General features: G+C 40.5%; 1 protein-coding gene across 3 annotated transcripts in view; it reads left to right on the plus strand.

Moving 5' to 3' along the window:
* Positions 1 to 21,594, plus strand: part of LOC125457243 (rho GTPase-activating protein 6) — a 497,221-nt gene that overhangs the window by 100,525 nt on the left and 375,102 nt on the right. Inside the window, exon 1 of one of the 3 annotated variants that reach the window (XM_059650414.1) lies at positions 7,261 to 7,345. The exons of the other annotated variants lie outside the window; for them this stretch is intronic. The gene's annotated coding sequence lies outside the window, so the exon portion shown is untranslated. Of the gene's footprint in view, positions 1 to 7,260; positions 7,346 to 21,594 lie in introns of those variants that run through there. 3 annotated transcript variants of the gene reach the window in all.

Genomic DNA, 21,594 nt, shown 5'->3' on the forward strand with positions numbered 1-21,594 from the left:
AATTCCATAGGTGCTGAAGAGTCCATGCCTACACTTTAGTATGGGTTGATAAATGGCAAGTAATAATCATGCTTCACAAATGTCAAGCAATGTTCATCTACAACAAGACAGAATCTAACTATCCCCTCTTGATATTCAGTGGCATTACCATCGCAGAATCTCTCACTATCAAGATTGATTGGTTCCCATTGACTACACAGGTCATTGGACCATTCATATAAATACTGGTTTCAAAGCTGGAAATTCTGTACTGATTGACTCAGCCTTTGATTTACATAGTCCACCTACCATCTGCAACCATGTACAAAACAGAAGCCAGGATTGTGATGGATACTTTCTATTTGCCTGGATGAGGGCCGCTCCAACAACAGTTAGCAAAGTGACAGCCCACCAAGTGATGCACTACTGCTGGGTATGTAGGGAAAGAATTAGATTGGTTAGGAAATATAAACATAAGGAAATATATAAGCAGTGGCAATCATAATAAAATAATAAGATAAAATCTCAGAAGTGAATAAGTAAGTCCAAAACTAAAATAAATTGGAAAAATACTGATATTAAGGGGATGGAGTGGGGAAAATAAGCTGGAAAATCTTAAATAGGAAGAAATAAAACAGCTGTGGAATGCATTTAAAATGGTGACAGATGAAGTACATGGGAGATATGTCTCACAAAAAATAAGAACTGTCTTCTCAATGATGTTACACTATAGATGATTACAGAAAAAGAAGTTGAAATTGAAACTAAATAAAGAGACATACACTGAGTAAATGGAAGTAAAAGGAAGATGTCAAAAAGGGTGTGCTAATTTTAGTAAAGAAGTCTAATTGACATTAGCATGCCAAAAAGAAACCAAGTTGATTATCAATGAATATGCACAGAAAGGATTAAGAATTGTAGGACAGAACACGTATATTACATTCAGAAGAGGTATAGGGTCACTAACAGATAGACCAAATAAACTCTCAGGTAATAGCACAAAATAGAAGAAATGTTTAAAAATGACTTTGTGTTATTACTAAATAATTGCTGAGTACATTAATGCCATGCCCATCATGTTAAAAGAAGAGATCAAAAAAAATATAAAGACAATTAAGATTGAAAGGAGGAATACAATTGATAAATTCATCAAAATTAGATTAAACAAAATCACTGGACTGGATTGATTGCACCTTTGCATGTTAAAAGAATTTACAGAGGGATAGCAGAGAAACTGTTACACCTGTGTAAAATAAAATGTGAGAAAATGGATTAGTGCCAGAAGACTGGTGGATAGTGAATGTGATTTCTATATTAGCCACAAGGAGAAAATGTCAGGAGAACTATAGACCATTTAGTTTAATATTGATGGTAGGACCCACAGTGGAATCTTGTCTCTAAGAATTCATAGAAAAAAGTACAAAAACTAAAATTATAATAAATAGTAGTCAGCACAGATTTGAAAAGGGAAGGACAACGCTTACATTTTTTTGATGGAATATTATAAAGAGGAGGAGTGATGGCATGATCCTAGCTGACGATAATACTAGGGGTCAGATCCCACAGTGAAACTGGCTTGACAGACTATAGATTTATTTTTGCTGTTTATTTACAGTTGTTGTCAGTTAGTGAACATATTCGCACTAGACTGCCAATGTACTTTTAACAAAGAACATAAATTGATCACTCAAAAGAAAAAAAAACAAATATGCTGGGAAGCAATGCAGTTATCAATGGACTAGTAACATAGAGAATCAGGTAATGCTCTAGTGACATGGCAAATAGAGGAATTTCAACTTTAAAAGAAAAGCTGGAATTATAAATCTTATGATGCCTGTGAGATCATGATTGATGGTTGTAAAAACCCATTGGGCTTACCTCCTCACTTAGCTTCTAGCGTACAAATCCACAAGTGTAGGGCTATGTGTAACCAATTCTCTCTCCAGTGAAGAGAGAAGTTACAGTGCTTTGGACTACAAATTGATGATGATTAAAAAGTCAATTAAATTGTCTGATAGGCTGCCTGACTCCCACTCTGCTGGAAACAAAACATGACTTAGAAGCAAAGATATGAGCAATTTTCAAACTTTTTGCCTCAGGCTGTTCCTTTTTGAGAAATGCATAATTCTACTTCTGGATTTGGGAATTGAAAATACAATTTAAATTTTGCAGATGACACCAAACTGAGGGATATAAGTAGGGTGGAAGGTTGCAACAAAATACAATAAAACTGGAGTAAACTTGGAGAGTATAATTGGCAAATGAACTTTGATATAGCTTTATTTGGATGGGTAAGGAGGCAGCATATTTATTGGAAAATAAGTAAGATACATAGGATAGAGCAATAAAAGGATCATGATGTAGAGGTGCCAGTGCTGGACTGGGCTATCTAAAGTCAGAAATCACACTACAACAGGTTATAGTCTCGACCTCTGAGGTGGGGAGGGAGGCGGGGGGTGGGTGTTGCAGTCCTTGAAAAATGAGGACATTTGAGACATATGGGAGTGGAATGCCTCATCCTGGGAGTAGATGCGTTGGAGGAAAATTGGGAATAGGGGATAGCATTTTTACTGAAAGGTGGGTGGGAGAAGGCGTATTTTAGGTAGCTGTGGGAGTCGGTGGGCTTGAAATGGATACCGGTTTCTAGGTGGTTGCCAGAGATGGAGACAGAGAGGTCCAGGAAGAAGAGAGAGGTATTAGAGATGGTCCAGGTAAACTTAAGGTTGGGGTGGAAGGTGTTAGTGAAGTGAATGAACTGTTCGAGCTCCTCGTGGGAGCACGAGGCGGCACCAATACAGTCATCAATGTAACGGAGGAAGAGATGCGGTTTGGGGCCAGTGTAGGTACGGAAGAGGGATTGTTCCACATAACCTACAAAGAGACAGGCATAGCTTGGGCCAGTGCGGGTACCCATGGCCACCCCCTTTGTCTGGAGGAAGTGGGAGGAATTAAAAGAGAAGTTGTTGAGGGTGAGGACGAGTTTGGCTAAGCGGATGAGGGTGTCAGTAGAGGGGGAACTGATCAGGCTGCGGGCCAGGAAGAAGCAGAGGGCCTTAAGGTCACCTGATGGGGAATGCAGGTGTATATGGAATGGATGTCCATGGTATAGATGAGGTGTTGGGGACGGGGAATTGGAAGCTCTGGAGGAGATGGAGGGCGTGGGTGGTGTCACGGATGTAGGTAGGGAGTTCCTGGACCAAGGGGGAGAAAATGGAGTCCAAATAGGTGGAGACAAGCTCGGCGGGACAGGAGCAGGTGGAGACAATGGGTCGACTAGGGCGGTCAGGTTTGTGGATTTTGGGAAGGAGATAGAAGTGGGCGGTGTGGGATTGGGAACAATGAGGTTGGAGGCTGTGGGTGGGAGGTCATCTGAAGTGATGAGGTTGTGGATGGTCTCCTGCATTTCCCACAACTCATCGCTCACACCCCCTCCCCGCAATAAAAACCAAAAGAGAATCCCCCTCATCCTCACATACCACCCTACCAACCTCTGGATCCAACGCATTATTCTCTAACACTTCCACCATCTGCAATCCAACCCCACCACCAAAGGCAGTTTTCCCTCCCCACCCTTATCTGCCTTCCAGAGGGACCACTCCCTCCGTGACTCCCTTGTCCGCTCCACATTCCCCTCCACCCCACCACATCCGGCACTTCTCCCTACAACCGAAGCAAGTGCTACACCTGCCCCCACACCTCCTCCCTCACCCACATCCCAGGCCCCAAGAAGACTTTCCACATCAAGCAGATGTTCACCTGCGCATCTGCTAATGTGGTATACTGCATCCGCTGTACCCGTCGTGGCCTCCTCTACATCGGGGAAACCAAACGCAGGCTTGGGGACCGTTTTGCAGAACACCTACGCTCAGTTTGCAGTAAACAACTGCTCCTCCCAGTCTCAAACCACTTCAACTTCCCCTCCAATTCCGCAGACGACATGTCCATCCTGGGCCTCCTGCAGTGCCACAACGATGCCACCCAAAGTTTGCAGGAACAGCACCTCATATTCCACTTCGGAAACTTGCAGCCCAATGGTAACAATGAGGACGTCACAAGCTTCAAAATCTCCCCTCCCCCTACCGCATCCCAAAACCAGCCCAGCTTGTCCCCGCCTCCCTAACCTGTACTTCCTCCCACCTATCCCCTCCTCCCACCTCAAGCCCCACCCCCATGTCCTATCTACTAACCTCATCCTGCCCCCTTGACCTGTCCATCCTCCCTGGACTGACCTATCCCCTCCCTACCTCCCCATCTACACTCACCTTTACTGGCTCCATCCCCGCCTCTTTGACCGGTCTATCTCCTCTCCTCCTATCTTCTCCTCTACCCATCATCTATCCGCCTCCCCCTCGCTCCCTATTTATTTCAGAACCCCTTTCCCCTTCCCCATTTCTGAAGAAGAGTCTAGGCCTGAAACTAGCCTTCCTGGCCCTATTATGCTGCTTGGCCTGCTGAATTCATCCAGTTCTACACCTTGTTATTACTATAGTCCAATACGTTTATTTGAAATCACCAACTTTTGGTGCGCTGCTCCTTTATCAGGTGAATAAAAAGTTTAGGAGTACAGCTATGCATGATACTAAAAATAGCAATTCAAGTTAATAATGCCATCAAAATACAAAGTAAGTCAATTTCCAGAACTGTAGAATTGGTAGCAGAGAAGTTACTTTAAACTAGTATAGGACCTCAGTTAGACCAGTTGCGTTCTACGATCTGCTTTATAAGGGATAGAGAGGCTCTGGAGAAGGTGCAAAAAACATTTACTCAGTTATTAAAGTTGTCAGAATAGATTGAAACGTATGCAGGTTGTTTTCTCTAGGAAAGAGAAATTTGAATGGCAACCTGGTAGAGATCTTTAAGATTATGGCAGTATTGGAGAGAAATGTAGAGAAGATGTTTCCAGAATTAGGAACCATAAACATGATATAGTCATTAATAAGAGAATTCAGGAAAACCTTTTTGAGTCAGAGAATAATTAGAATTTGGGACACACTACAACAGGTAATGCTTGAGCTAACCAGCAATGATCTATTGAAGGCAAAGCTGAGTAAACACAAGGGAGAAATGAAATGTTGATAGAATTTATCAACATTTCCTTTTTTCCCTCCTATGTTTATACAGCTTTGCCTTAAGTGGACCCATGCATTGTGCAGGAGTTGGGACGTCACGTTGTGGCTACACAGGCCATAGGCCAGGCCACTTAGAGTCATCGACTCATAGAGGTATACAGCATAGAAACAGACTCTTCGGACCAACTCTTCCAATCCAACCATTTATCCCAAATTAATTTAGTCTCATTTGTTGATATTTGGCCAATATCCCTCTTAACCCTTCCGATTCATACGCCCATCCATATTCTTTTTTAAATGTTGTAATTGTTCCAGTCTCCACCACTTTCTCTGGCAGTTCATTCCATAAATGCACTGCACTCTGTGTGAAAACATTGCCCCGTAGTTCCCTTTTAAAATTTGCACCTTTCACCTTAAGCCTATGCCCCCTAGTTCTGGACTCCTCCATCCCTGGGGAAAAGACCTTGACTATTCACCCTATTAATGCCTGTCCTGATTTTATGAGGTCACCCCTTAGCCTCTGATGCTCCAGGGAAAATAGCCCCAGCCTATTCAGCCTCTCCCTATAGCTCAAGCCCTCCAACCTTGGCATATCCTTGTAAATCTTTTCTGAACCCTTTCAAGTTTAATGATATTTTTCCCAATAGCAAGAAGACCAGAATTGAATGTGGTATTCCAAAATTAGCCTCACCAATGTCCTGTACAAATGCAACATGATCCCCCAACTCCTAATACTTAATGCTCAGACCAATAAAGGCAAGTGTACCAAAAGCGTCCTTCATTAACCTGTGACTTCATTTTCAAGGAGCTACGAACCTGTGCTCCAAGATCCCTTTGTTTGGCAACGCTCCCCAGTACCTTATCATTAAGTATATAAGTCCGGCCCTGGTTTGCCTTACCAAAATGTAGCACCTCACATTTATCTAAATTAAACTCCATCTGCTACTCTTCAGCCCATTGGCCTATCTGATCAAGTCCAATTGTACTCTGAGGTAACCTTCTCCACTGTCCACTACACCTCCAATTTTGTTGTATTCTGCAAATATATCTCCTGTATTCACATCGAACTCATCTATATAAATGACAAAAAGTATTGGGCCCAGCACTGAACCTTATTGAACATTTCTGGTCATAGACCTCCAGTCTGAAAACCAACCCTCCACCACCACCCTCTGTTTCCTACTTTCTAACAAATTTTGTATCCAAATGATTAGTTTTCGCTGTATTCTATCTGATCTAACCTTGTTAACCAGTCTACCATGTGGACCTTGTCGAACTATTTGAATACTGCAATCAGTTCAGGTCTCCTTGCTAATAGGAAGTATGTTGTTAAACTTGAAAGGGTGCAAGGAAGATTTACAAAGATGTTTCCAGGTCTGGAGGGTTTGAGCTAAAGGGAGAGGCTGAATAGGCTGGCGTGTTTTCCATGGAGCATTGGAGGCTGAAGGGTGAACATATAGAGATTTATAAAGTCAAGAGGGACATGAATGGGGTGAATAGCCAAAGTCTTTTCCATGAGATTGGGGAGCCCAACACTAGAGGTTTAATGTGGCAGGGGAAAGATTTAAAAGGGGCCTAAGGGGTAACTTTTTCATGCAGAGGGTAGTGCATGTATGGATTGAGCTGCCAGAGGAAGTGACAGAGGCTGGTACCGTTACCATTTGAGAGGCATCTGGATGGGTACATGAATTGGAAGGGTTTAGAGGGAAATCGACCCAATGTTGGCAAATGGGACGAGATTTATTTAGGACATCTGGTCGGCATAGATGATTTGGACGGAAGGATCTGTTTCTGTGCCGTACTGTGTACAGCTCTGTGGCTTTAACTCTAATTAAAATAAGGGTGGGAGGAGGTTTCACTGCAGCATTAACTCACATTGACCGGTTGGACTTCCTGTGCTGTAAATAATACTGTCTATAAGTAATTCTACTCCAGTACCAATCTATTTCACTCTTTAGCTCACTGAAGCAGGTCATCTTATGAAAGACTGCAATTCCAGTAATTCCTATATCATGCGGGTGAATTTTAAAAAGAGTTTCCTCTTGCATTCAGCTGAAAATCCAATTAAATGGAACCAGTTTCTAAACAAAATTTTCATGAAGTGATAAATTACATGGTCATTATGACAATGTTGTTTGTGTGAGATTGCTGTGCATAAATTAGCCATTGTTTTTCCTACATTGCAACACGGAATACATTTCAGAAGGTACATGATTCACTGTAGTACACCTTGGAATGTCTTGAGATCCTCAAAGACACTATGAAAATATGAATTCTTTCTTTGCGTCTCAGTTATTGTAAGTGAACTTGTACTATTGACTGGATGTTTTATGAGGTGTTGAGATGCTCTTTTCCTAAATGCGCGGCACAGGGAATGCTCAAACCTGGTTAAGTAATCTTGAAAAATGCACTAGTTCCTGGAAATATGATTGTGAAATTAAGTCTGATTTCAATTATAACCTGAATAGTCTCAATGGTTTTGGCCATCATCTACTTACACTGCAAACCTTCATAAATTGAATTCACTTCAAAGGAGCAGCCCAAAAAGATATTTGCTAAATTTTATTTTCTGAGCAATAGCAAGAAGGCAAAAATACATAGTTAACTTGTTTGGATTTAATATTGTAACAGAATATGCACTTTTCCTTAAATCAAAGAGGGGGATATTCAAACGTTGTTTTCTTTCAAAATGCTGTCTGGAGTGAAATGTTACTATTACGTGGAAGTTGATCTAAAATAATTGCGGTTAATAGTTAATTAACTACTGTATAAATCTTAACTATGTCAGATAAATATTGAGCAAAACTTGGCAAAAATATTGAAAATTAAAACTTGTGGATGTGTCAGACTTACTTAGTAATGCTACAGTAAAATATTCACTTAGTTGATATTCTCAATTCCAAAATGTATGCTATCAATAAAGTTAGTACTTTTTCCTCAAACATAAATTGATTAATTCAGAAACAAAAGTTGGTGGCCTTCTCATCCTTCCATGAGAGCCTCCAGTAAGAATTGGTGAAGATACTGTGTCTTTTTGTGACAGCTGTCTGCATTCTTACCATAATTCAAAGGTAAGAGGATGGTGGGAGGCTGGAGCAACTGGAGAGGGTGCAAGAGACAGGGGGCGAGAGGAAAGAAAGAAAGAGTTGGGGCAGTGATACACAGACAGGTGGAGAAAACATAGAAGATAGGAGGAGAGAGATGGAAAAACTTATATTTACGTAGTGCATTTCATAACCCTATGTTATCCCAAAATGGAAGCTAATGATGTGCTCTTCAAAGTGAAGTCACTGCTTTAATGTAGGAAATGGGGCACCAATTTGTGCACAGAAAATGCTTATGAACAGCAGTTTGATCAGACAATCTGTCGTTATGGTGTGGATTAACACATAAAGAACGGCCAGTTCAGGCCATTCGGGATAACTCTCCTGGGTACAGCCTACTTTTATGCTCATCTGAAAAAGCAGACATGACCTCAATTTTAACATCTCATCTAAAAGACAAGAGAGTGTCAGAGAGAAGAATGATTGAGTATAAGAGGGGGAATAGAGGGCAAGTATAGGAGGTAGGGAGAGATGGAGGGCTCGTGAGAGATGAGGAAGAGGGTGACAGTGGGAAAGCAAATAGTAAGAGGAGGAACAGGGACAGAAATCATTGGCCTCTGTGCTGCTCTTGGCCCAGGCACCTGGCCCCAACCTGAGCACAGTGACCCATTCTCTGACACAGACACAAATACAGCGGGCGCCCAGGAATCCTGGGTTCTCCTAATTGGGCCCTGATGCACCCCCTCTGTTTTAGATCCTAGCGAGTCAGAGAGAAAGAATGTAATTCTTTATGTCAATGGAAAACCAGTAAAAGAGAAAAAGAAATAGGCAGAATTCAAATCCAGGCCCCAGAGTTCAAAGAATAATGTGATAACTTGAAGAAGGCGTGAGGATCCAAAAGCTTGTGTTTCCAAATACACCTGTTAAGCCATAGCCTGATGTCATGTGATTTCTGACCATGTCCACTCCAGTCCAGCTCCAGTACTTCCACAATGTGATGACTAACTGCCCCATGTGATCCTACTCACCATAATTGTTCTTAGTACCACTGAGTTGAAATTATTGAAGTGAAATTTGTATTGGACGTATTAACATGCTTGTACATTTTCTCTTGTTCTCCATTTTAACAAATCATTCAAACGCCATTAGTTATCCTACAACAGATGCAGCCTTGAGGCAAGGAAACACCCACCCCAGTGGTGAAGAATACATACAGTTTTAGGACCAAAAGACAATGGGGTATATTATCTGCCTCTCGTAAATGCTTTAAAACATTTCCACATCATCCTGAAAGATAGGGTATCAGTTAATGCCTTATCGAAAAAATGGTACCCTCAACAGTGCAGCAATTCCTTTGTACTGCAGTTAAGTGTCAACTTAAATTCTTTTCAGAAGCAATTCTCCCTAGCACAGTAAAATCCTGGAACTATGCTAAGACTTAATATTGTATTAATGTTGGCTCTATACTACATGGCATAGCAATAGGTCATAGAACTACAGAAATTGGCACATTATTAATCTTGGCAACAAAATAACTGGCAAAGTAAAGTGTCAAAGAGCTATAGTATTTGGGTCAGTATTAATTTTGGCACTGCACTACTTGGCACAGTATTAATCTTGGCATCATACCATTTATTAAAGTTGACAGAACCAGTACTCTGATTGAAAATTAAAATTAATTAAAGTAACTCTATTGCCTGATATGAGGCTGAGAATCAGCCAGCAAATGCTGTTCCATCAAATCAGACAAAGTAAATATAGAGAAGGGAGAAAATGAAAGTCTACTATCTAGCCTCATTTTTCACCTACTCTTTTAAATTGAAATAGAATCTCGATTAAAGACTAAGCTTGCATGATAGCGACAGCTGGTGCAAAAGTTGTTCCTTTCTCCTTGAGGTGAAATGGAAGAATGCTTGTATTTTAAAAAATAAATATTACTGATAAACTATACGAAACAAAAGTAAATCAATATTCAGCTCACGCAGTGGCTGAGTATCAGTAAGAAGAGGCTTCAAAAACTGTTGTCTTCCCTCTGGGCTTTCTGAGTGTAAGGTTCTCTGTCAATCATTCACTTTGCTGATGACCTGTGAGGACCACTCCTCTTGCAAGGTGCAGTGATGCAAGCTCCATCAGTGAGGCCATGAAATAGTAAATCTTCTGGTTGTAGGAGAATTATAGTATTCAGAAATTCTGTGCTGTAGGCATCATTTATTTGTGGAAACTGGCAATTCTGAACAAGTTTAATAATGTAAAGATCATGCTCATTGACCCCAAAAAAGCCAAATCCCACTCTTTTTCCTATATTTAGGTCAAAAACTTAAGTAGATACGCATATGTATTCAGTGATAGTGATCTAATGGCAATGTTTCTGCAAAACTACACTCTTGGGATATGATTTCTATGAATGGACTTTAGAACGGAATGCCAGAAATGCTTTAATTATTATTGCCATTATTCACACAATTACTAACCGTACAAACTGTGAAAAGTCTGTAAAGATCAATGCACAAAAAGAAAAGGGAGAGTGAGGAATTCCAGATGGAGTTCTTTCGGTTAGTATCAACTTTTTGGCACAGTAGCTCAGTAGTTAGCACTGCAACCTCACAGCACCAGGGACCTGGGTTCAAATCCACTTTCAGGCACCTGTCTGTGTGGAGTTTGCACATTCTCCCCATGCCTCTAGGGGTTTCCTCCGGAATTCCCCAACAGTCTAAAGACGTACAGGTTAGGTAGATTACCATGGTAAATTGCCCATAGTGTCCAGGATGTGTAGGCTATTTGGTATATCCTTCAGAAGATCAGTATGAACTGAATGGCCTGCTTCACTGTAGGGATTCCTGGTTTTAATCAAGTGATGAGGGTGAAAATTTGCAATTACATTTTGGTTCATAATTATTCCAAATTTTGATTTAGACTTCTTTTCTATGTATATCTATTTATAACAGGCTGGTAACCTGTTGTGCTACTGCTGTACAGTTGGCCCATATATGTTCATAAGGATAGGAATGTTAGATTACCTGGTATGCAATGTATTATTGAAACACTGCTGTGCTTTTTAAGATAACAAGGTGTAGAGCTGGGTGAACACAGCAGGCCAAGCAGCATCATAGGAGCAGGAAAGCTGACGTTTCAGGCCTGGACCCTTTTCTGAAGAAAGGTCACCTTGTTATCTTAGATTCTCCAGCATCTGCAGTTCCTACTATCTCTGTGGTTTTTAAGGCTGTGAGTTCTGGTTATCATTAAGTAAATCTTCTTCGGTGGGATCAAGGATGACTTGCTTCCATTCTAATTTGATCAGTTTTGAAGTTGTTGACAAGTCAATGTGTGGTCTGCAGACTCAGCCAAATGGAAGGCAGTTGATGTTAAATAAGTTGGGGGCATGGGTTGCTTGGAGGTTTGAGCACTGTCTCCAATGCCTTGACTTCACTTTGGCATGTTCTCCACAATTTCCACTGGTACATTCCTAAATGAACTTTCTCTATTTTGGTCAGTCACAAGCCAGGTCTCATAGCTGAGTTAGCAGGTATGTTTTAACTCGTCAGAGATGTTTTGAAGATTTCCCTAGAGCGTTTATGTTGTCTTTCTGTGAGCCTCCTGCCATGACTGAATCCTGAAGAGAATGTTTGTCTCAGGAGTCTTGTGCAGGCATTTGAACATGTCCTGCCCTGCAGAGCTGGTTTTGAGTGATTAGCACTTCAATGCAGTGCTACTGGACTGCCTTTCATTCTATTGTATTTGGAGAAACTTGCAAAGGCACAACTAGTGGTTCTTTTGCAATGCTTTGAGATGCCTTCTGTAGGTTGACCAAGTCTCCAAGTAGAGTCCGAAGACAAATAAAATCAACAGGTCAATTGGAGGTCTATTGTTTAATGGGGGAACATTGCAGATCAGAAAATTTCAAACCCCAAATTAGAATATCTAGCATTAGGGAATGATTTTTCATTTGAAATGGCTTCTAAAGATGAAATACATAGGATTGTCTGATGATTTCCTGGTCATGACTTTGATTCATAGGCAATATATTATGTTAATACACAGTTGCCATACCTTTTCCTGTCCCTCATTTGCAGTCAATTGAAATTCAGCAGTGGATGCTCTGACTCAGATTGTTAATCAGCATCTGTGGTGTCTACAACTTTATCAATTTATGATTGCACTGGGATTTCAGAATTGGAAGTGTGTAGTGCTATAACAGTCTAAGTTACTGCTTTTTTGTTTCGTGTATTGTTTTAAGAACTTCATGACTCTATGTGCAATCTAAAAGTAGTTATGTTACTGGACTGATAATCAAAAAGAAAACAGGATTAATAATCCTGTTCAAATATGACTTCTTTTCTTGACATGGTAGTTTGAGAAGTTGATTTTTTTTTAGCCAAAGTAAGAACACAAATGATCTCTTTATTCTGTTACTGTCGCAATTGTCACAAGGTCAGCCAAGTGGGCCTCACGTAGGAAATGAGTTCACTGATTGGGGCTGTTAACCTAGTACAATCAGGAAGCCCTTGCTGACTGAAATAAACAGGAGTATCAGAGGTACTGCTCTCTCTGAGGAAGCTGCACCAGCGTCAGGTAGTACACATGTGTAACTAAAAGATAACTTGGTGATGGGATCCTAGCCTCTGGAGTTATTTCAGTTACTTTTAACACAGTGCAGTTATTAAATGGTAGACTTGTTGTTTACCTTTTGCCAAACCCAAAACCAAATAAAATACAGATTAGGGATTGGGCAGACAGAAACCAGGGTCACAGTTAAAGTTTTGACCTTTCCTTTTCTACCAGTGAAATGTGCCTGAAAATGCAGGAGAAGAAAAACTCTCATTTAAAACCCAGTTTGTTTGAGATATGATTTGTTTTTTTGGCAGATTTTCAGGCAGCTCAATTGTTAGACTGATTGCCCAGTACGAAAGTTGGATAATTGCAATCCTTTGCATTGTAATTTGATTGCAGGTTATTAGTGGCTACTAAAGCCTCAGATGTAGATCAACAAACAGAGAAATTTGCATCCCTGGAATCAGATAAATTGCTTTTAAACATGACTTCACATTTGCCTACCAGCTCAGGAATGTTTTTCAGTTTAGTTTTCGTGGGATGTGGCTGTCACTGGTCAGGCCCAGCATCTGTGGCCGATGCCTAATTATACTTGAGAGGGTGATGGTGAGCTGCCTTCTTGAACTGTTGTGGAGAGTGCAAACTAATTGCATTATTAGGAATAGATTCCAGGAATTTGATCCAACAACACTGAAGAAACTGCAAAATAATTCAAATCTAGGACAATGTGTGGCTTGGAGGGAAACTTGCATGTGGTGATAGTCTAATGCAGCTTCTGCTCTGACCCTTCTATTAGAGTATCATGTTTGTTAAAAAAGTGAATTATCAACAAACCAATAACCAGTTAGTATAGGAATTACACCTGCCCCATATATTTCGATATCCTCATTGGCGTCTGCAAATGAATCAAATCCACTTGACGGATTTCTAGTCTTTTGGCAAGTTTATGTCAAGGAACCAGAAATATGGGTGTTAGAGTTCACAGGATTAGACAGAGCTGCTGAAAGAAGCTGCAATGCATCTTGTATATGATATGCTCTGATGCCACTGAGCATTGGTAATAGAGAGTGAATGTTTAAGGTGGTGATGAAGTGCCCATCAAGTAGGCTGCTCTAATTGGTGTTGAGCTTCTTCAGTGTTCCTGAAGTTGCATCAGTCCAGACCTGAAAAGTATAACAGCATGATGGAATGATCACACTACCATGTTAATGTCTGCACTATGTTATGGCCAGAATGGGGTAAAACAGTTTCTCTTTTTCCCTTTTCCTTGTTTGGGTACAAAATGTTATTTTTTTGTTCAAAAGGGATATTTGTCAACTCAGTAAGTGTTTAATTGAAGTTGATTAGCTCAGTTGGCTGGATGATTGGCCAGCAATATAGAATAAAACCAACACCATGAATTAAATTCCCACACTGTTAAAGACCAGACCAAGCCCCCTCAAAACATATTAAGAAAAAAGCCTCAATGCTAACTTTTTCTTACTTGAAAGGTAAGTGTAAGGCATTGTGTTCTAGATGCAATTTGATTAGTCAATCTTCTCAACTTTAAGCAAAACACACTTTATTTTTACAGTACAGATAAAATACAGAAAAACTAAAAATAAAAGAATTGGCTTAACTGTAACTATCAATGATCCACAAAATAATATCTATATATTAACTATGACTATTTAACTGTTCTAATATAGTAACAGCCCATTAACACACCTTAGGCAAAGGCAAATTCAGTAAAATAGATTGTATCACATGCAATTCTAACAGCTCAAAGATAGTTTTTAGCTGTAACAGAGAGAAGAATAAGATCTTCCACATATAGCTTCAAGACCCCAGCAACGGCTGAAAGCTGCAACTAAAAATCCTGAATCTGTGGGAGCTTGACCCCACTAATTCAGGCTGCTTCTATTGTTCTAATGTTAAAAAGAAACCCAAAGCCTCAGAAGCTGTTTACTTTATACATTTGAGCAGATGGTCAGATTCGTCTGCCTCAACCTTTCTTCACAAAGAAAAGGATCACTACACCCCTTAAAGTCATAGTATCCTCACATACACCGGCCAAAGTTACCATGGATGACAGTGTTAGTGTCTGCACAGAAATCTGTACCAAACAAACAACAAGATGAAGAGTCATCAAAACATTAGCTTGCTGTCTTTCCGTGGATGCTGCCTGACCTGCTGTGATTTCCAGCATTTTTTATTTCCTTTAGTACTCTGTCTCCAACAGTTTAATACCTTCTGCTGATTTTCTTGAGTACTTTGTCAATAATGGGTGGGCTTTGCCGACTTGTTGGCTTCATTCCAATTTGTTTGTAATATGGGGTATATAGTAATGCAAATTAGGTGGCTATTTTGACAGTGTGGTTGTCACTTTTAGTCTAAATTTTTAAAAGCTTCCTTAAAAAAAATCAATTTTATGTTTCTAATCGATCAATTAAAAACAATCATTTGACATAAGCATGTCTTTGTGACGTTGCATTATATTGGATTTAGAGGGGATTTGACGGCCTAGTGGTATTATCGTGAGACTGATAATCCAGAAAATGTTCCAGGGACCTGGGTTTGAATCCTGCTACAGTATATGGTGGAATTTGAATTCAATTTTTTAAAACATCTGGAATTAAGAATCTAATGATTACTGTGAATCCATTGACAATTGTTAGGAAAAACTAACCTGGTTCACTAATGTCCTTTAAAGAAGGAAACTGCCATCCTTATCTGGTCTGGTCTACATGTGACTCCAGACCCAGAGCAATGTGCTTGACTCTGAACTGCCCTCTGGGCAATTAGGCTATGGGCAATAAATGCTGCCTGGCCAGTGATGCCCCCATCCCGTTAATAAATAAAATAAAATTTACCCTGTCAGATATACCATAATGAGGTGCCAAGTACTAGGTCTTTGTGATGCTTGAGCATATGCAATGAGATTGATGATGGCACTGTTGGACAACATTCTGTGTTTTCATGATTTAATGAGGCAAGAAAGCCAATTTAATGATTGACCCTTTTTTATGGCTTTACGGTGTTTAATTTGGCAAACAGGAGCACAATAATCTGAGTCACTTACTCAACTTCCATTGTGACTAAGTTATCATCTCTACATGCTTAATTTGTGCTAAGGCATGAAGATGGGGCAGCCTCTGAAGTAATACCTTACATTTCTGCACTGCCTTACAAAATACATTGCAACTTCTCATCTAAACGTGGCGAAATGATTTTGCAACAATTGTTCAGTTAGTCTGAATGAACCTGACGATCAAAAAGCTCAGCTTTAATTTTAACACTTCTCAGAGTTTTATGGGTATAAAAATTCTCGCAGCATTATTAAAAAGAAAGTAGTGGAATATTTTTTCACAGGGTCAGCGTAACCAGTAGATGACCAGGTGGTCAAAGTTTTGGGGAATAGCAAGAAAAACTCCTGCTAGGTTATAAAATAGATCAAATAGATGCTACAAGCATGAACTGCCAACTTCGACCTCTGGGGAGATTTACAGTTTTCTGGCAGGCTTTTTAAAACAGTCCTGTTGTGATCCCATTTGCAGGGTCCACAGGGCAGGTTTACTGCTATCACATCCGGTGCCTAAGGCAAAGCTGCATGGTCCATCCGGTCTCATTCCTGTCCGGATAATGCTTGGCTCTCAGCCAAATAGCTTTTGTTCTTATTTTCAATATCTTTGTATCTGGTAAAGAGAAATGTCCAAATGTTCAAACAAAACTACGAAGATAAAGTATTTTAGTGTGCTTCTGTTGCAAGCTGTGCCTTGGAGATTGGGGGATTTATGTAGCAATTTCTGTTTTGTTTCAAACTGCCAGCATCTGCAGTATTTGGCTGTTGTATATTTTACTGTTCTTACATTGACCAGCATCTCTCTGAAATGTCCTAGGATCCTCTGGGACTGTGGTGACTTCACCTCTTTACTTTGACCACCAGGAAGAATAAAGCAATCTTGAAAAACAGGTATTCTTCCTGCTTCCTGTTAGAGAAGCAGCTTGATGCTTTCTCCTCACTTCCCAATTGCGACCTAGCTTGCCAGGCAGGATTGAGAAAAATGGAAGTTTAAATCAATCACAATATTATCCATTGACTTAAATGGAGAGTAAAATTAGGGTGGGCACCAATCCAGTTTTCTGAAAATCAGGCTTGATTAAACTTAATGTATAGTGGTCTCTGGATACAGGCAAAACCGTCTTTTGCGATTTCACAGATAACTGAGTTTACAGTGAAATGTGAAGTAAAAGGAAATGGTTTCTCCTGGCAGTTGTGTAAATTTGGAACCAACAGCACCAGGAGTCGATTTCTGTTCCATTTATGACCTCCAGATAGATGCATGTATAGATCCAAACAGTCATTGCTATGCTATAGGCCAAGTAACTCAGAGGCATAGACCTAGAGAATGAGTTCAAAGCCCACTATTGCACTTTGCAGATTGTATTTGGAAACAAAAAGCTATCAGTTAAAGTGATCAAGAAGCTGTTGGATTATCATAAAAACTGAACTTGTTAATTAATGCTGTCTGAGGAAGGAAACCTGCTGTCTTTACCCAATTAAATGTATAATCTAACTCCACTCAATACCAGACTCAATTTTTTTAACTGACCTTCTACATGCAAAAGGAGATTTGAAATAAATGAATTTTTGCCAGCAACGCCCACACCCAAAAATGAACTAGGACAGAAAATGAAGTGCATAGACCAATGGAAAATCTTGTGAGAAGGAAAAATTGAATAGTCAAGCTCTCTTGGGTACAAGTAAAAGGCAGGGAGCCAGGAAGTGATAATTATGGACTAACTGTTGCCAGTTGACTGACTCTGTCCCTGTTAATAATATGCTTTATTGCTGAAGTTCAACATTTTCGTTGCAAGAGGTCAAGGAGTTTTCAATAGTTCTGAAAAAGTGATATCCTCAGTAATGCAGTTTCTTGATTTAGAACCTGCTCACTGTAATGTCTGGGATTTTAGTGTTGTGTTCTTTCAATTTAGAGTGTATTCCTGTGTTGTTTTTCTCAAGGGATTTGAGTTTAAAAAAGAAGTCTGGTACATTCCATTGTCTAGGCGGAATTTTTTCAGTATATGCTTGTTTAGTAACACAAACAAATGCTTTTTGGTATATTATTTTGAATACTAGCACAAGGGGTACATATTTTTATATAGATGTTTATAGTGCAAAAGGATATGGAATAAAATTGCATTTAACCAGATAAGTATATTCAAAATCTTTGTATCTACCTTCAGAAGTATGTTTTGGGATGGTGAGAGAATTAGTTCATCCAAAAATAGTAATAGCCTACGTGGGCAACAGGCCGAGGAGTAGGACTTGAAATAGAGCTTCTGGGTTCAGGGTTAGAGCCTCTATTGAACAAACCAGAAGACCTGCAGAGTGAAAGCCCTCAAAATAAAAGCTTGAATCATGCATATTGTTCCATGGATTATTGATCTCAGCATTATTCTGGAACAAAGTTGTGGATCACATGGAAACCTTTTATTGATGGTACCCTGAGTGGCCCCAAAACTTGAACAGGTGGTTTGGAAAGCAATACAGTCAATTATCTCTGCAATGTTTCAGAATCAACATTGAATTCAACCATTTCAGACTGTACAGTAAGATCTGCCCCATTTTGTTTTCCTTTCTCTTGGCAGGTTTTGGTTTTATTCTGTTTTTCCTATATGTTTGCTTTTGGATGGCAGCTGTTCATCAGTCTGCCATTCACACCTCCTTTGGACAAATCTTTTGTTTCTTTATTCGTCTCAATGACCATTTCCTTTAACCCTATCCAATCATCAATTTCTTGTATACTTTCTCCTGCTTTCTACCCTTTTTAGAGACGTTTCCTTTTGTTCTTTTCCTATGCCTTTTCCCATTCATTTGCTTAAAACCTAATGAATTAAATGTTAGTCTTATGAATAAAGACCACAACACTGGTGGGTTGCTCTAAAGAAAAAAGATTTAGCACACAAAGATAGAAATCTGAACAAATCTGCTGTTCTTTCCTTATCTAGTCTAGATGTAGCTCCAGAACCATAACAATATGGTTGATTTGTAATTGCTCTCTGAAATTATCTAGCACACAACTTAGCTACATTAGTCTGTTAGAGAAAGCACTGTCAGTGTATTTGCACTGTACGGACTGCACATGTTCGAGAAGGTGGCTCACTACCACCTCCAGAAGGGCAATTGTATTTTATCTCCAAGTTACTCATCATCCAGACTTGAAAATATATCACCGTCCTTCAGTGTCACTGGGTCAAATTCCTGGAACTCCCTCCCTAATGGCATTGTGACTCTACTCACGATATTTTGCAAACATTCAAAGATGCACTGGGTTGAAGAATTGTTGAATTGAGGAAAGAACATGCAGAATTGAAGAGATTGAGAATGACTTTGGTTCAAAATGAGCATTGACACTGCCGTCATCCACAATCCATGGATCATGTACATCTATGGTGATTTGTTTATATTATTAGCACAAAAGCTTACTGAGATTAAAGAACTTCCATTTAGATAGTCACTTGAGATGAGCATTGATCTTTGAAGATCTTAACAGGCATTCACTGTCAGGTAGATTGTAAATAGTAAGGGGGAATATCACACAACTTTGCCTGACCCTGGTCTGGATTTTGGGGACATCTGTTTCAGATTTCCCACTCAAGACAGTTTTAGTCATATCATGAAACAATTGCTGGACAGCGCTGAAGAAAGAATGTAGTAGCATTGCAGGACAACTATTTTGGTAATGATACCCAGTTTGGGACAGGAAAGCATAAAATTCAGCAAATAGAGTCAAAGGGGAAAATGGTAAAAGACAAAATTAATAACTCTTTACTTACATGTGTGTACTATTTGTCATGGAATAAATTGACAGCACAAACAAATGTTCATTGATATGACCTTACGACAATTACAGGGAGGTGGTGACAATATAATCAAAGCTGGGAACTAAGTATTCAGAGGATTATGACTTTTCGAAGGACAGACAAGAGGAGAAGTGTGGTGGAGTAGCATGTGAATTGGATATGGACTAAGTACGAGAGCAAGAAATGATCTTGGATCAGATGATGTAGAATTCATATGGGTGGAGGTAAAAAAAATAGCAAGGTGAAGAAGACATCTGTGGGAGTAATCTGAGATAACACCATGTGAAGCTGGATGAACACAGCGGGACAAGCAGCATCAGAGGTGCAGGAAAGATTGATGTTTTGGGTCGGGACCCTTCTTCAGAAATGGGGGAGGGGAAGGGGATTCTGAAATAAATAGGAAGACGTGGGAGGTGGATAGAAGATGGATAAAGGAGAAGATAGGGTGAGAGGAGTCAGACTTGTCAAAGAGGCGGGGTTGGAGCCAGTGAAGGTGAATGTAGGTGGGGAGGTGGGGGGGGGATAGGTCAGTCCAGGGAGGATGGACAGGTCAGGGGGGCGGTATGAGGTTAGTGGGTAGAGGATGGGCATGGGGCTTGAGGTGGGAGGAATGATTAGGGAGGCGGGGACTAGCTGGACTGGTTTTGGCATGTGGTCGGGGGAGGGGGAGATTTTGAAGCTTGTGAAATCCACATTGATACCCTTGGACTGCAGAGTACCCAAGCGAAATATGAGATGCTGTTGCTGCATCTTTCGGGTGTCGTCATTGTGGCACTGCAGGAGGCCCAGGATGGACATGTCGTCTGAGGAATGGGACGGGGAGTTGAAATGGTTCACGACTGGGATGTGTAGTTGTTTGTTGCGAACAGAGCGTAGGTGTTCTGCAAAGCAGTCCCGAAGCCTACGTTTGGTTTCCCCGATGTAGAGGAGGCCACAACGAGAACAGTGCATACAGTATATAACATTGACAGATGTGCAGGTGAACATCTGTTTGATGTGGAAAGTCTTCCTAGGGCCTGGGATGGGGGTGAGGGGGGAGGTATAGGGGCAGGTGTAGCACTTCCTGTGGTTGCAAGGAAAAGTGCCAGGGTTGGTGGGACTGGAGGTGAGTGTGGAGCGGACAAGGGAGTCATGGAGAGAGTGGTCCCTCCGGAAAGCACATAAGGGTGGGGAGGGAACAATGTCTTTGGTGGTAGGGTTGGATTGTAGATGGCAGAAATGTCAGAAGATGATTCGTTGGATTTGGAGGTTGGTCAGGTGGTACGTGAGGACGAAAGGGATTCCGTTTTGGTTATTATTCCGAATAGGGGGTTTGAGGGATGAGTTGTGGGAAATGCGGGAGTCATGGTCGAGGGCATTGTTGATCACAATAGAGGGGAAGTTGCAGTTTTTGTTAAAAGAGGACGTCTGGGATGTTCGGGAGTGGAATGCCTCATCTCGGGAGCAGATGTGGTGGAGGCAAAGGAATTGGAAGTAGGGGATGGCATTTTTACAGGAAGGTGGGTGAGAGGAGGAATATTCCAGGTAGTTGTGGGAATCGGTAGTTTTAAAATGGATATTGATTTCCAAGTGGATGCCAGAGATGGAAACGGAGAGGTCCAGGAAGGAGAGAGAAGTGTCAGAGATGGTCCAAAACGTAAGGTTGGGTTGGAAGGTGTTACTGAAGTGGATGAACTGTTCGAGTTCCTCGTGGGAGTAGTCTATTGGTCTTCTAGTAGAGGATAGATAATTACTCAGGAGATCATGAGGTCAAGTTAAAAAAAAGCAGCACATTAATCATAAGTCACTTTAGTCTTCAAGTTTGCAGATGTAGCATTGAGAATGCATTCGTAGATTTTATTTAGGACAGTTTCCTATAACAATATGTTGTAGATCCAACCAGGGATCAGGCTATTTTGGGTCTGGCAGTGTATAACAATGGAGGTTTAATAAATGATCTCAGGGTAGAAGATCCCCTAGGTAACTGTGAACATGGTGCATGGTATAATTTAGCATTCCGTTTATGAAAGACTTGAGTTGGAAACAATTGTGCTAGACTTAAAAAAGGGTAATTACTTAGGGATGAAGGCTGAGTTGGCTGGGAAAGGTGATGAGCAGAAAATATGGTT

This window comes from Stegostoma tigrinum, chromosome 12 (genome assembly GCF_030684315.1).
Source record: "Stegostoma tigrinum isolate sSteTig4 chromosome 12, sSteTig4.hap1, whole genome shotgun sequence".
NCBI classification, from domain to species: domain Eukaryota; kingdom Metazoa; phylum Chordata; class Chondrichthyes; order Orectolobiformes; family Stegostomatidae; genus Stegostoma; species Stegostoma tigrinum.